The following is a 14,353-nucleotide window of genomic DNA, read 5'->3' as shown; positions in this document are numbered from 1 at the left end:
GAATTGTAAATCGCATATTAATCAGATCACTAGGCCAGCATTTTTTCACTTAAGAAACATAGCAAAAGTTAGACCTCTTATATCATTGAAAGATGCTGAGAAATTAGTTCACGCGTTTGTTTTCAGTCGACTAGATTACTGTAATGCAATCCTCTCAGGACTACCCAAAAAAGACATAAATCGTTTGCAGCTAGTGCAGAATGCAGCTGCTAGAATCCTAACCAGAAAAATCCGAGCACATCTCTCCAGTTTTGATGTCACTACATAGGTTACCTGTGTCGTTCAGGATTGACTTTAAAATTCTGCTTATGGTTTATAAGGCTTTAAATAATCTCGTCCCATCTTATACAGTATATCGGAATGTCTGACATCTTATATTCCAAATCGTAACCTCAGATCCTCAAATGAGTGTCTCTTTAGAATTCCAAGAGCAAAACTTAAAAGAAGTGGTGAGGCGGCCTTCTTCTGTTATGCACCTAAAATCTGGAATAGCCTGCCAATAGGAATTCACCAGGCTAATACAGTGGAGAACTTCAAAAAACTGCTGAAAACACATTATTTTAACATGGCCTTCTCATAACTTCACTGTAATTTAATCCTGATACTCTGTATATTCAATTCATTATAATAACTATTCATGGTGGCTCTAAAATCTGTACTAACTCCTACTCTCTCTTCTGTTTCCTTTTCCGGTGTCCTTTTGGTGGTGTCTTGCGCCACCACCATCTGCTCAAAGCACTGTGATGTTCCAACTGGATTAAAAGCCAGAAGTCTGCATGACCATCATCATCAAGTCCTTCTGTGAGAACCCTAAATACAAAGAGGACTATTTCATTTATGTTAGGTAGAATGCCCAGAGGGGACTGGGCGGTCTCGTGGCCTGGAACCCCTGCAGATTTTATTTTTTTCTCCAGCTGTCTGGAGTTTTTTTTTGTTTTTTCTGTCACCCCTGGCCATCGGACCTTACTCTTTTTCTATGTTAACTAATGTAATCTTATTTTAATTTCTTATTTTGACTTTTATTTTTCTTTTCTTCATTATGTAAAGCACTTTGAGCTACTTTTTTGTATGAAAATGTGCTATATAAATAAATGTTGTTGTTGTTTTTGTTTTTCCTGGAGGACACCGACCGATCAGCACTGTGGATAGAGAAGCCATCTGGCTGGACAGCCGAATCCGGCGTGCAGGCGGTAAGCCATGTTTCAGTGAGGCAGAAAACACAACAGTCACGTAGATCTCGCTGGAAACGAAGTCTACCACTGAGATCGTCTAGCTTGTTGTCCAGAGACTGGGCATTGGCCAGGAAAATGCTAGGCAGTGGAAGTCGCAGTCCTCAGCGTTTCGGACACGTTATCTCCTCCGCGTCCTCCAAGCATGGTCGGGTGGGTCGCATCTGCCACCTTGGTCTTGAATTATTGTGGCGAGCAGCCCCTGGTTGATAACTTCAAAGGTAGCGACTGGTGCCTTTGTTGCTCCAATATTTATCAATGTTGGATGGTTGTACTTAATAAAACAGCAAACAGGCAGTACAAATAGCGACAACAACAAAAATACAGACACAAAAACGAAAAGTCTGCGAGGAGCAGCACACAACACATCGCCTCTCTCTGGCGCCATGATGATACATCCTGCCATCGTAATGAGAAAATGTATATGTAAAAATGTAAATGTATATGTAATAACAAGAAAATAAAATTTTATCTTCTCTATGTCAGAGTAATGAGTATATTACATTAGCAGAGAGCAGAGTTTTCTCTTGTTTGTATAGTGTCATGGTTTACTAGAGTAGGACAGTTACTTTTAGAAGATCACGCTGCTGAAATAGGCTCTATTTTTTCTACTTAATTCTTAGCAACCGAAAACCCAAGAAAGGAAGGACAATAAATGCTACTTGTCGGAAAACAGAAAGCTATAAGTTTGTTCTTATTATACTAAAATGCTCATGTAAGCAAAGATATGTACAGTACATGAAGCAATTTCAGTTATTATTGACACTCAGGCAATTCATATAATAATAAGACAAAAATGGGAGATGTCTTGAATTAATTATTTTAGAAACAAAAATAATTGTAATTACTTAATATGTTTTGTTCCATTATGGAGAAAAACATATATGTGATATAACATGAACAGTGTGGAATTACAGACAGTATGTTCTGAAATAACATTAAAACAATTAGGCTGAATTTTGGTATAAGAATGTTCCTCACTAAAGCAGGCTGAAAGCATTTTAATGTACAGAGATTTCGTTCGTGTTTTTTTTTTTTTGTTCCCAATATTTTGCTCAAAATATTATCCACATTGTTTTCATTGAAATTAATGATTTTACTATTTTTATAAAACTAAAAAATTGTCACAATAAGGAATTGAACTTTTCACTCTTAGCACACCCCTAACATATTGTGTCATCACCTCTTCCTCTGAGCCGTGAAAGCCAAACTAACCAATCAGACCAAAGTCAGACTGACCAATCAGATTTCTTGGAGAAACCGGACACACACATACCACTACACACATGCACACACAGACAGTAGCATTGTATAATATAGTAGATCAACTATAGTATTTAATATTAAAAATTGAACAATTATATTTCTAATTCAACTTTCAATATTGTGTTACTACAGACATCACAGATGGCAGTGGAGTCACTGGTATCCTGTGATTAGCATCAGAAACTGAAGGTGCATACAAAATGGTTTCACCTGTGGAAAAGATATTTGTAATCATCTTTAACTGAACTCAGTATAAAAGTCAACAATTTCAATATAAAATCACTTGATAATTTCCAGCTCTTAGTTTAGATATAATGTATATTTTTTAATTGCATTAGATTATCCATTTTTAACAAGTTTGCAGTTGGCCAGTGCTTATTTCAACAATAATGGGTGCCAACTTAGAAAAACTGTACACCAATGCACCTAAAGGCATGTGGAAGTTAAAAAAAAAACAAAAAAAAACCCAGTAATCTCACAAAAAGAACCCATAAAGCAAATGTCCAAACTTCACAAAGCTAGTGTTTCACTGACGATTTCGAACACAACACTCTGGACTAAAGAAACAGCAGTTCTAACTACTGCTCCACCAAGCTCATTTTCTGTATGTTGCTAATTCTGATGGAAAAAAAAAGTAAAATGGAAGATACAATGCATATAATTAGTGGATTCATCCTATCATTTTTTTAAATTGTCTATTGAAGCACAAATCCTAGTGATCAAGAGCAGTACAACTACAGAATGAAAGAATCATTGATGAGATGTTCTCACTAGGCACACTATCACACAGAGACAGGCTTACTTTAGAGTTGCCAATCAGCCAAACACACACATCTTTGGAATATAGAAGGAAACCAGAGTAATGGGAGAAATCACAGAAAAGGTTACACAGAAAACATAAAATACGCAAGAGTTCATTATATCACACACAATGCAACAGATGCTGTTGACAGAGGTTGCTTACGTCTGAATATGAAACATGCAATACAAGGACATTGAGACCTGGTCCAGTTTTCTGAAATTTTGATAGAACCCTCTCAATCTCATTCTCTGGCTCATTGACCAAAGCACCCAGTTAGCCAAACAACATAGCTTCTCCTTTTGGTATTTGGTGCTATGTTTATTCCCTGCATATCCTTCACAGTATTTGTGCCCAACAATACCAAAACTATTTAAGCAATAAGCATTCTGAAATATCCTAGCCCCCTTTCAGTGTGAATCCCCATAAGCTGAAGTGTGAAATTACATAACTTGAGATTAACCTGATCTTTTTTTTTGATCCCACGTGCACAGTGTCTGTTTATTTCAGATAAGTGTAGCTATATCTACACATCAGTGGTTATCCAAGCAAGGTAAGACAAATTGTTTATCTGATAAGCCCTTTTTCATACCTCTTTGGTACTTTACTCTCAGATGATGCTAGAGTGTCTGTTATTTCACACAAATCATTTCAACCTGTCTTGGACTCTCTAGTCAACTTTTTTTTTTCCCAAAAGAACCACCACTATCTTGATTTTTTTATTTGGTCTGTGATACACAATCATACTATGATTTGTGCTCCTGACAACACTCATCCAGTAAGTCTGGTGTGCTATACTACCCCTTGTTCAAATGCACTTGAATCTACAGTCTAGCCCATTTTCACTGATCTGTTGATACTTGCCATTGTGCTCCAAGAGGTATATTTAATGCTGTCACTGACTGAGTAGTGAACTTTAATGTAATTATAGGTGTATCTAATAAAGTGGACACTCAATGTACAATATTTGCATTAACTGGAGACAATTCAGCTGAGATCCAATCAGCTGAACTATTTTTCATGTTATGGTGTTTTGCCACATATAACATTAAATTATTTACCTCGACATGCTACATAAAAAGGATTCCTTCTGAAGTGCTCCACATGCACATCTGTAAACAGCAGCATCTACTAAAAAATTGAAAGACATGCTATGTGTTCTTCTTTCTAAAATAAGACGAAAATATTAAAAATAACATAAAAGTGTTTGTCATTTTTAGCTTTATCTCCAGGCAAATAAACTGCTTATGGTGTAGCTAAAGACATTTTTAAATTATGCACGTAAAAATTGTTCTCTGTTGGGAAAAGTTGAGGATTTATAAATGCAGCATGAAATTTGAAATGTTTGGTGATAAATATATGACTAGGTGAGGAGCTGATAGTTTCCAAGAACAAAGCCCAGTGCTTTCTTTACATATGACAGTCTGAAACCTCAAAATCACGTCTTGAATGCATTCACTAAAATCTGGCTAATCCCCTCTGTAAGGCATAAAACATAGGCTAATGGATTTTAGATATTCTGAGAAGCTGAGTCATGTACACAGCTTTCTGAAATTTAGTTAGGCTTTCATGTGAAGGAAAGAGGATTTCATTCGTTAACAAATCTCCAAGGACATGGCCTTGTAGAATGTGAAAAACAGATATTTCCAGCGATTTCATATTCAGGGCCTGATGCGTAAGTGTGAATTTATAATCTATAATAAGCAATAGACAATATTTAGAAACTGCAAGTGGGACAGGTGCAAATGTGCCATCTCTCCCACATTATTGATTCTCTGTTCACCTTCTGTGCTTTGTTCCAAGATAGGGAGCCCCCCTGACAGAAAGTAATCAGTATCTCGGTGTCTCAGAAGGGGAGGGTGGAAACTGGAATTTTCCTGAAGTACATTTTATTTTGTTGCCAGACAGTAAGGCCTGTTCCCAGTGAAGCAGGGCTTGTTGTGACTAAACTAAATCAATAAAGACATTCTTATGTAATTTTCTCCCTTTTATGTTTTTTACTAGCTGGCTTTTGCAGTTTTTATTAAGCTGTTGGCACTTTCAAAATACATGGTATTTATTTAATGGGCAGGTATATAAAATTTACCATGTATAGATCTGTGAGTGGTGATGCAGTGTAAACAGCAGACTTTGATAGAGTACAAATCAATTGTATCCATTAAAATTATACATAACTAATACCAAACCTGGGTAGTCCAATTTAGGTTTGCACAAGGCCATAGTCTACCCCCTAGCATGATTCAGGATACTAGCCCTGGAGAGGGCAACAGTCCAACAAGAGGACCAACTCATGCACAGCCCACCCCTCACGCACCAATTATACTAGCACGTCTTTGGGATATGGGGGAAAACTGGAGGAAAATAATTCTACACAGATATGTCTGTATATTATGCCTGTATTATATAGAAAGTTTACATGCTATATATTAGGATGTTGCTTTTCTGTTATACTTCTGTGTTTATGTATGATTTTATTAACACTCTATTACATTATCATTTTCTTTTGCCTTCTCAGCCAAAAAAATATAAGAATCAGAATTGACCCCTGTAATGGGACCCCATCTCAGCTGAAATACTGTACCCTACCTGAGTAAAATGGATATTATGCCTCGGATCCTGTGAAAGCTTCAATTATGAAGTCAATTTAAAAATTAGACAAAGAAATTAATAGTTTTATTTTAATAATATACACTATAAGCCACATCAGTTTTGCTATTTTCTAGATGAGGATTTTATAATGCAGTAACAATGAAAAATGATTATATAGTCCTGTACATGTTTATACTAGTAATGAAGAAATGTTTGAAAATGCCCCACTATAATGACCCTAAAGGTCATTTAAATATAGTATATTTTTAGGTTAAATTTACTGTGTGCATGTGTCCCATTTTCAAGGGAATGAAATGTAAATGAAAACAGGGAACTAATTTCAATTGCATCACAAAACATGGATTGTGGCATTCATGTGCTTTGAAATCAGAGGGTAAAGCAACAGTGCTCGATCCAACAATGGTAACAAACATCCAAGAATTATTTCATTTTCAGAACCACTTAGTCTAATATTATGACCATGTGGACGGCCAGAATTTATCCTGGACCTCTTAGATGTAAGAACATTAGAATAATCCAGATGAGAAAAGGCCTTTCAGCCCAATAAAGCTCACCAGGGTTAAGGTAGGAACTGAGCCTGAATGGTGCAGGACACATACAGACAAACATATCAAATACAGGTTGCAGTTGCCAGCTCACCTAAACACATTTCTTTGGGATGTGGGAGGAAAAGCAAAGTATCAGGAGAGAAGGGGAAAAAATAAAAAAAAAACATAGTCAAACACAGACAGAGTGTGGGTTAGAACTCAAACCCAGTCTCCTAGCGGTATAAGGCAGAAACCTTCACAGCTACTCCACCATTACCTGCTTCAATAAATCACTTAATCTTTATTTATATAGCACCTTCAAAGCACTTTAGAGAGAAATCTAGATTAGAACAGGTATTAAATATCCAGACTGAGATGTACAATAAAGTAAACACAATGATAGCAGATATCACAAGAAGTATCAGAGTGGATTTCACAATTTTTAAATAGCAAGATCAACATCTTGCCTGAAGAAGGGGCCTGAGTTGCCTCAAAAGCTTGCATATTGTAATCTTTTTAGTTAGCCAATAAAAGGTGTCATTTTGCTTGGCTTTTCTCTACATTCATAATGGCTAACACGGTACAACACCCTAGTACTATAAATAGCAAGTGCAAAGAAGAGCTCTATAAATCAAATCAGCTGAAATGTAAAACTACTAAGAAGGGTACATCACAATAATAAGGAGAAAGTAACAGATTGTTCTAAGTAATTGATCTTCCAAATACTACTACCCATAACCGTAGGTTCAAGAGTTAATTCAACGGGAAGGGGTGGGTGCTGATGGAAATAGTACAAAAGTTAATTATTGCATTTCCACTATTTTTTTCAGTCTGAAATGGTCATGAATATACAGTTAAACTGGCACTATTTTGTCCACATTCTTCTGTTGTGGAGGTGTTCCAAACTAACTGCCCACAGGCTGGCCATGATTAGAAATATAAAAAAGTGTAGTAAATAGTCCTCCCCAGTGGAACTGGAAATCCTAGAAAAAAATATTTAGTTACATATAACAATGTATAGCATAAAACAACACAATATAACATTTGAAGCTTCTTTCAATTTAGGGTCAAAAGGGAATAGCATCATTTTACAAACTATTACTCATTTTTAGAATACGTTCCTGCATTATCTTCCAAAGATATTTTCATTAGAACATTTAAGCTTGTGCATATACAGTCTGAAAGTGGGATTCAAAACATCAAAATGGTTGAAGGTACACTGTGAAATCATGGTTCACTGGATATTATTGCAAAAATAATCAAATTTCAGTACTTAACAAAATCAGTATACCATTTTGGATTTCTAGGAAACACAAAACGGCTGTAGGTTTTGCTAGTGGCATGTAACATTGTTTTGCAAAAGTAGAAAACTGATAAGCAAGATTTCCTGAAAACAACAAGTGCTGCACTGATGTAACCACAAAACACAACAGGGTAGATTCAATCAGCAGATGGTACTTGGCAGTATAATTCATTTAACATCACCATTCCTATTATAATGCAGAATTTGTATAGAGTGTTTCAATGCAGTGTGCACATTAAGATTGCACTCACACATTACTTATTTCACACACTCAATCAGAAGTCAAAGAAAACTAAAAAGTGATAAAGTTAGTTGTTAAACAAACAGACATCCTTGTATATCAATCTTAAAAACAGTATCAGGCTATATAGAGTACAGTTAAAACTGAAAAACAAGCATAACAAATCATGAATTTTGTGAAATTATTCTAATCTAAATACTATATGTAGTATGGATTGCCATGAGTATTACTGTACTGTCACTGCTGTAAATTATTACTTAGAAATCAAAAATATTTGATGATTGTGTGTTTGTGTTAAACTGGTTGTAAGTGAGCTGTTTGTAGAAACAGTGGCTACAGTCATCCACAAATTGTAAGTACTGATGTTTTATTAGTATGAGCTTTACCAAATCAAACTATGAACAACTAACACTGTGATGGCAATTACTGTACCTTCAGTTAATTCCAAATAGGTGTGGAAGCAATAACTGTATTTCTTAGCAAGCTGAACAGTACAACAACACACACTATCCAAAATAACTACCCTAGCTTCACCAGGCACCTATACATTTCGAGTCCCCCAAACTAAAACATTTGGGACAACCCCACAACCTAGGAAAATAGCTAGAGTTCCCCTAATGGAATATAATATATACAGTGCATCCAGAAAGTATTCACAGCGCATCACTTTTTCCACATTTTGTTATGTTACAGCCTTATTCCAAAATGGATTAAATTCATTTTTTTCCTCAGAATTCTACACACAACACCCCATAATGACAACGTGAAAAAAGTTTACTTGAGGTTTTTGCAAATTTATTAAAAATAAAAAAACTGAGAAATCACATGTACATAAGTATTCACAGCCTTTGCTCAATACTTTGTCGATGCACCTTTGGCAGCAATTACAGCCTCAAGTCTTTTTGAATATGATGCCACAAGCTTGGCACACCTATCCTTGGCCAGTTTCTCCCATTCCTCTTTACAGCACCTCTCAAGCTGCATCAGGCTGGATGGGAAGCGTCGGTGCACAGCCATTTTAAGATCTCTCCAGAGATGTTCAATCGGATTCAAGTCTGGGCTCTGGCTGGGCCACTCAAGGACATTCACAGAGTTGTCCTGAAGCCACTCCTTTGATATCTTGGCTGTGTGCTTAAGGTTGTTGTCCTGCTGAAAGATGAACTGTCGCCCCAGTCTGAGGTCAAGAGCTCTCTGGAGCAGGTTTTCATCCAGGATGTCTCTGTACATTGCTGCAGTCATCTTTCCCTTTATCCTGACTAGTCTCCCAGTCCCTGCCACTGAAAAACATCCCCACACAGCATGATGCTGCCACCACCATGCTTCACTGTAGGCATGGTATTGGCCTGGTGATGAGTGGTGCCAGGTTTCCTCCAAACGTGACGCCTGGCATTCACACCAAAGAGTTCAATCTTTGTCTCAGCAGACCAGAGAATTTTCTTTCTCATGGTCTGAGAGTCCTTCAGGTGCCTTTTGGCAAACTCCAGGCGGGCTGCCATGTGCCTTTTACTAAGGAGTGGCTTCTGTCTGGCCACTCTACCATACAGGCCTGATTGGTGGATTGCTGCAGAGATGGTTGTCCTCCTGGAAGTTTCTTCTCTCTCCACAGATGACTTCTGGAGCTCTGACAGAGTGACCATCGGGTTCTTGGTCACCTCCCTGACTAAGGCCCTTCTCCCCCGATTGCTCAGTTTAGATGGCCGGCCAGCTCTAGGAAGAGTCCTGGTGGTTCGAACTTCTTCCACTTACGGATGATGGAGGCCAATGTGCTCATTGGGAAATTCAAAGCAGCAGAATTTTTTCTGTAACCTTTCCCAGATTTGTGCTTCAAGACAATCCTGTCTCGGAGGTCTACAGACAATTCCTTTGACTTCATGCTTGGTTTGTGCTCTGACGTGAACTGTGGGACCTTATATAGACCGGTGTGTGCCTTTCCAAATCATGTCCAATCAACTGAATTTACCACAGGTGGACTCCAATTAAGCTGCAGAAACATCTCAAGGATGATCAGGGGAAACAGGATGCACCTGAGCTCAATTTTAAGCTTCATGGCAAAGGCTGTGAATACTTATGTACATGTGCTTTCTCAATTTTTTTATTTTTAATAAATTTGCAAAACTCTCAAGCAAACTTTTTTCACTTTGTCATTATGGGGTGTTGTGTGTAGAATTCTGAGGAAAAAAATTAATTTAATCCATTTTGGAATAAGGCTGTAACATAACAAAATGTGGAAAAAGTGATGCGCTGTGAATACTTTCCGGATGCACTGTAAGTAGTACATCACCTTACTACAGCAATAAAGTATTTAAATATATTCTAGAAATACTCTCAAAACTTGTTTCAAGAATTGAATTGGATCTACAGAAACTGCTTGCTATCTGAAGGCAGATACAAATGCTAATCTGCTCTAATATAAAACTGACAGAAACAAAAGCATGGACAGAACCTCTGTTGCTTCAAGTATAGTATGGCTAACTTTTGTGTGCGTCTTCAGATACAATATACTTCAGCCCATATACAGTATAATACATTTTGCTCAAAATTCCCCAAGTGCTGAAAGTAGTATATGCTTGGTTATTTTGAATGCAAAACAAACAAATTGTCAAGCTAGATTGGTGGAATAACTTTGGACAAGAAAACCTTTACTCTTATTTTCTTTCATTTGAAATTAAAATGATAATGCTAAATAAAAACAGTATTATATACTCATCTGTTGCTACCTATGTCGTACATCATACTTTACACCAGCTATTAATGTCATGACGGAGCCTGATTCCTAGTCACTCATACTCCAGCCTCGGGGCGTATCTTACATCCACTTAGCTAGCGAACAAGAGAAGTACTTAACAGATTTAGATCGGGCTTTTTTCTAGAATTTGCTTGAACATTCCAGTTGATTTTGGAACTTCTCTCATCATGCAAGAATCATAGTTCGCTTGCAGGAGTGATATATTCGCGCTAATCCGAGGCAGAGGCTACAGGCCGAGGGAAGGTGGAAGCATGACATCAGGAGTAGGGAGCCAGGCAGGGCACTCCTCACTGTCCTGTTCCACTTCTACGCGTGCGGAGCTGCAGGGGACAGCTAGTTATGTATTCATATATTAAAAAAAATGACAAACTTTAATAAAGACAAAATTTTAATAACAAAGGAACCTCAACAGAGGATTTAAAATGATGTTTATACTAAGGGAAAGGATTATAATTCAGTCACAATATTCTGCACATTTTAAACTAAAATGAAAACAAAGAAATGATAAAATATAAAATGATACTAAATAGTATGTCAGTTACAATTATGCAAAAAATATCTATCATTAATTGACTTCTAGTACATGTCTGTTACTGGCTTGTCTAAGTCCTTCAGTCAACCACGACCCCATCCGCAGAAAGTGAACCAAAGTGAATATTTTGATGTTGGAACGGGCATTGACTTACTGCAACAACTTATTAGAAAAGCAGACATCCAAAATTATTCAATTTACACTAAAGAATAACTCAAACCTTCTACTGTAATGAAGCAAACATCCACAGTAAATTCAACTTTAAGGTACCACATTTAATTCTGAGGACCTAACCAATTTGAAACCGTAGACACACCAGCTCCTTTATGGCTTGAACGTTAAGTGATATTTGCCAGTGTTTTGGACAGTTGCCTTCTTGGAGAACATGAGGAACGTTATCACTTGATCAATGAAAAAAGTGCTTGAGTTTGCTTGGAAAACAGAGTGCAAGTTTTTATCCTTCATGCAAGAATGTCTTCACTCATGAATTATCAAAGAAGCCAGAGTGGCATGAAGAATATTAGCCATCTCCTCCAGACACTCAAGAATGTCAGAAAAAAACTTGTTTAAACAGTTTTCTTGAAGAAGGGCCATTTATTTGAAGAGGAGCAATCCCATAATCCATTTTTAATCTACAAAATAATTTTAACTTTTAAACGAGCTGTTGAAAAAAATCTTGAATTTATGAACCATAGAGCCTAAATAGGACAAACTGTTAGTACTGCCTTCCTAGCAAAAAGCAAAAACATTTTAAAATTAAAGAATTTAAAAAAGGGCATGGAAAAACAAGATTGCATCAGCACAATGAACTACTAGTATGGTGCCATCAAGATAAAATGTAATTTTAAAGTTTTTAACCCCTAATTGTTTCATTATAACAACAGAATAATTATTTTAGTTCTTTAGTCTATAGGGTTTCTCCTATGGAGGACAACTGAAACATTTTTCAAAAGAACTGATTCTGGCACTTATTTTAACCAAACAAACTATATCTCACATGATTCTCATTTTTTTTTACAAAGCACAGAAAACTAAAAGTATAACTGGTGCAAGTTTAACCTATTAAAAAAGGATTAAGACAATTCAAGTTTAGTTTGATTTACTGTATTATAAACAGTTAACAGGTACGCGGGATATAGAAATTGTAGAGATACCACATAAAAATATAACCACCTCACAGTTCAGATCCACTTAAAAGTATTTCACTACAACACATCTGTGACAACAGCTTGCCAAACACTTCTAAATTAAACTCCATCCAAAAGCAACTCTTATAATGGTAAAATGTTACATTCTAAAAATCCATTCATGTACTCAGGCCAAGACATAATTGTGTGTGTAGCTACCAAGATCAGATGAGACACTGCAGGGTACTTTATTGTTGGTGTGGGCTAACCCACCTGAATATTTCATTTTCTTAATTAACCAATAGTTATCACCTCTTGTAAATTAGAGGGAAAAAAACAAACTACTTAAATCTGTAAAAAAAAAAAAATGAAGTTCAACTCTGACTATCTATAATGCTGCAAGCATATTGCCGCAAATCAGAGGGCATGTGGGAGTTTAAATGACAAACAATTTTAAATAGCGCTGGAATACATGAACGCACCAGAACAATAGCTTGTCAAAAAGATGTATGTATATATTTAGACAGTTTTTAGTCTTATTTTTCAGAAAAACTGTGAATTACTAAGAATGTTGCACTTGTGTTAGATAGATACACCATTCACAAAAATGTTTTGGGCAAAGTAGAGTAATCATTTATCTCGCTACAGAAGTGCTCCAGCATGCTTGTAGCTCTTTTGTTCAGGTAAAACCACTATTTATATTTTTCTCAGGTTTCAAAAGGAGTTTGAAAATATGTTGGAATGGGCTGTAACAGGAATTACTTCAAGCTAATTTCTCAGTAATTGTGCACAAAGTGATACTTCAATTCATAATGCTCTCTGTCTTCCAAAATTTACTGATACAAATTAAGTATTCTTCATATCTTTTGCAATGGGAAGCGATATCCTTCATATCCTCTACAACTCTGTGATGGCCAGTACAATCTTCTATGCTGTGGTGTGCTAGGCTGGCAACTTCAAGAGAGGCCCATTAAATCAAAATAACTAAAAGGGCAGGCTTAGTTATGGGACACACACTGGACCCCCTGGAGGTAGGAGAGAATTAAAACAAAATTGAGTGCCATTATGAACAATGAATCACATCCTCTCTCTGATGCACTAACATTGAGGACTTTCAGCCAGGGAATTCTTCAGTAAATTTGTACCGAGAGATGCTACTGGGGCTCCTTAATACCAACCGCAATATGCCTGTATAATGCCTCACTGGGACTGCCAAGTTAGAGGTTTTGCTTCTTTCTTTCTATTTTCTTCCTTTTTAGTCATTCTGGTGGTTTTCAGACCATAGTGTGTGTGTGCATATATATATATATATATTTTTTTTTTTTGCATGTATTTTTCAAGAGCTTCTGTAAAGAGCAAAATTCCCTCCGTGGACAAATAAAGTTTGTTCTATCTATAACTCTTTTTCTTTTATCTGGCTTAAGAACATGCAACACAACACAGTATGCAAAATTTTCAATAGCATCTGTCCTTAAAATATGCTTTACACCACACTCTGTACATGTACACTTCTGTTTAAGGTGTCACAAAACATATTTAATCTATGGTTATATAATGCATTGCTCAGGGATGTGGACCCTAAGGGTAAGAGAGAAACTGCCTTTGATATTGTTAACAGACGTTACTGCATACACATAACCCTGACAAGTATGTCCTTTCCCATGTGAAAGGCTTAATCACTTGTGTTGTTAAGTTTTTCCTTCTGATTATTTTATTCCTCTATAAAGCTCCTCTCACCATTTCTTCTTTAACAGTTCAGAAAGCTATAACCAGATATACCGTCTTAAAGGTCAGTACTGTTATGACTCAACTCTATATTCAACTCTTTTTGCCAGCTCAGAGTATCTTTAGTTGGTTTTCAGTAGTTTGCATGACTTAATCATCTGATCTTAGCTTGCCGATTACATGGAATATTACAGGAAGTCTCTAATTTACTGCTTACTTAGGGCTTAGTCTTATTCATGTTTAGTTTA

At 36.5% G+C, this 14,353-nt stretch overlaps 1 protein-coding gene across 1 annotated transcript in view; it reads right to left on the bottom strand.

Annotated features, from left to right (window-relative positions):
* Nucleotides 1-14,353, bottom strand: part of LOC114663763 (zinc finger protein 804A) — a 699,900-nt gene that overhangs the window by 535,980 nt on the left and 149,567 nt on the right. The window lies entirely within an intron of this gene.

The sequence above is a fragment of the Erpetoichthys calabaricus genome, chromosome 13, assembly GCF_900747795.2.
Source record: "Erpetoichthys calabaricus chromosome 13, fErpCal1.3, whole genome shotgun sequence".
NCBI classification, from domain to species: Eukaryota; Metazoa; Chordata; class Cladistia; order Polypteriformes; family Polypteridae; genus Erpetoichthys; species Erpetoichthys calabaricus.
The sequence above is the reverse complement of the archived record's forward strand: the minus strand, read 5'-3'. Positions and strand labels throughout refer to the sequence as shown.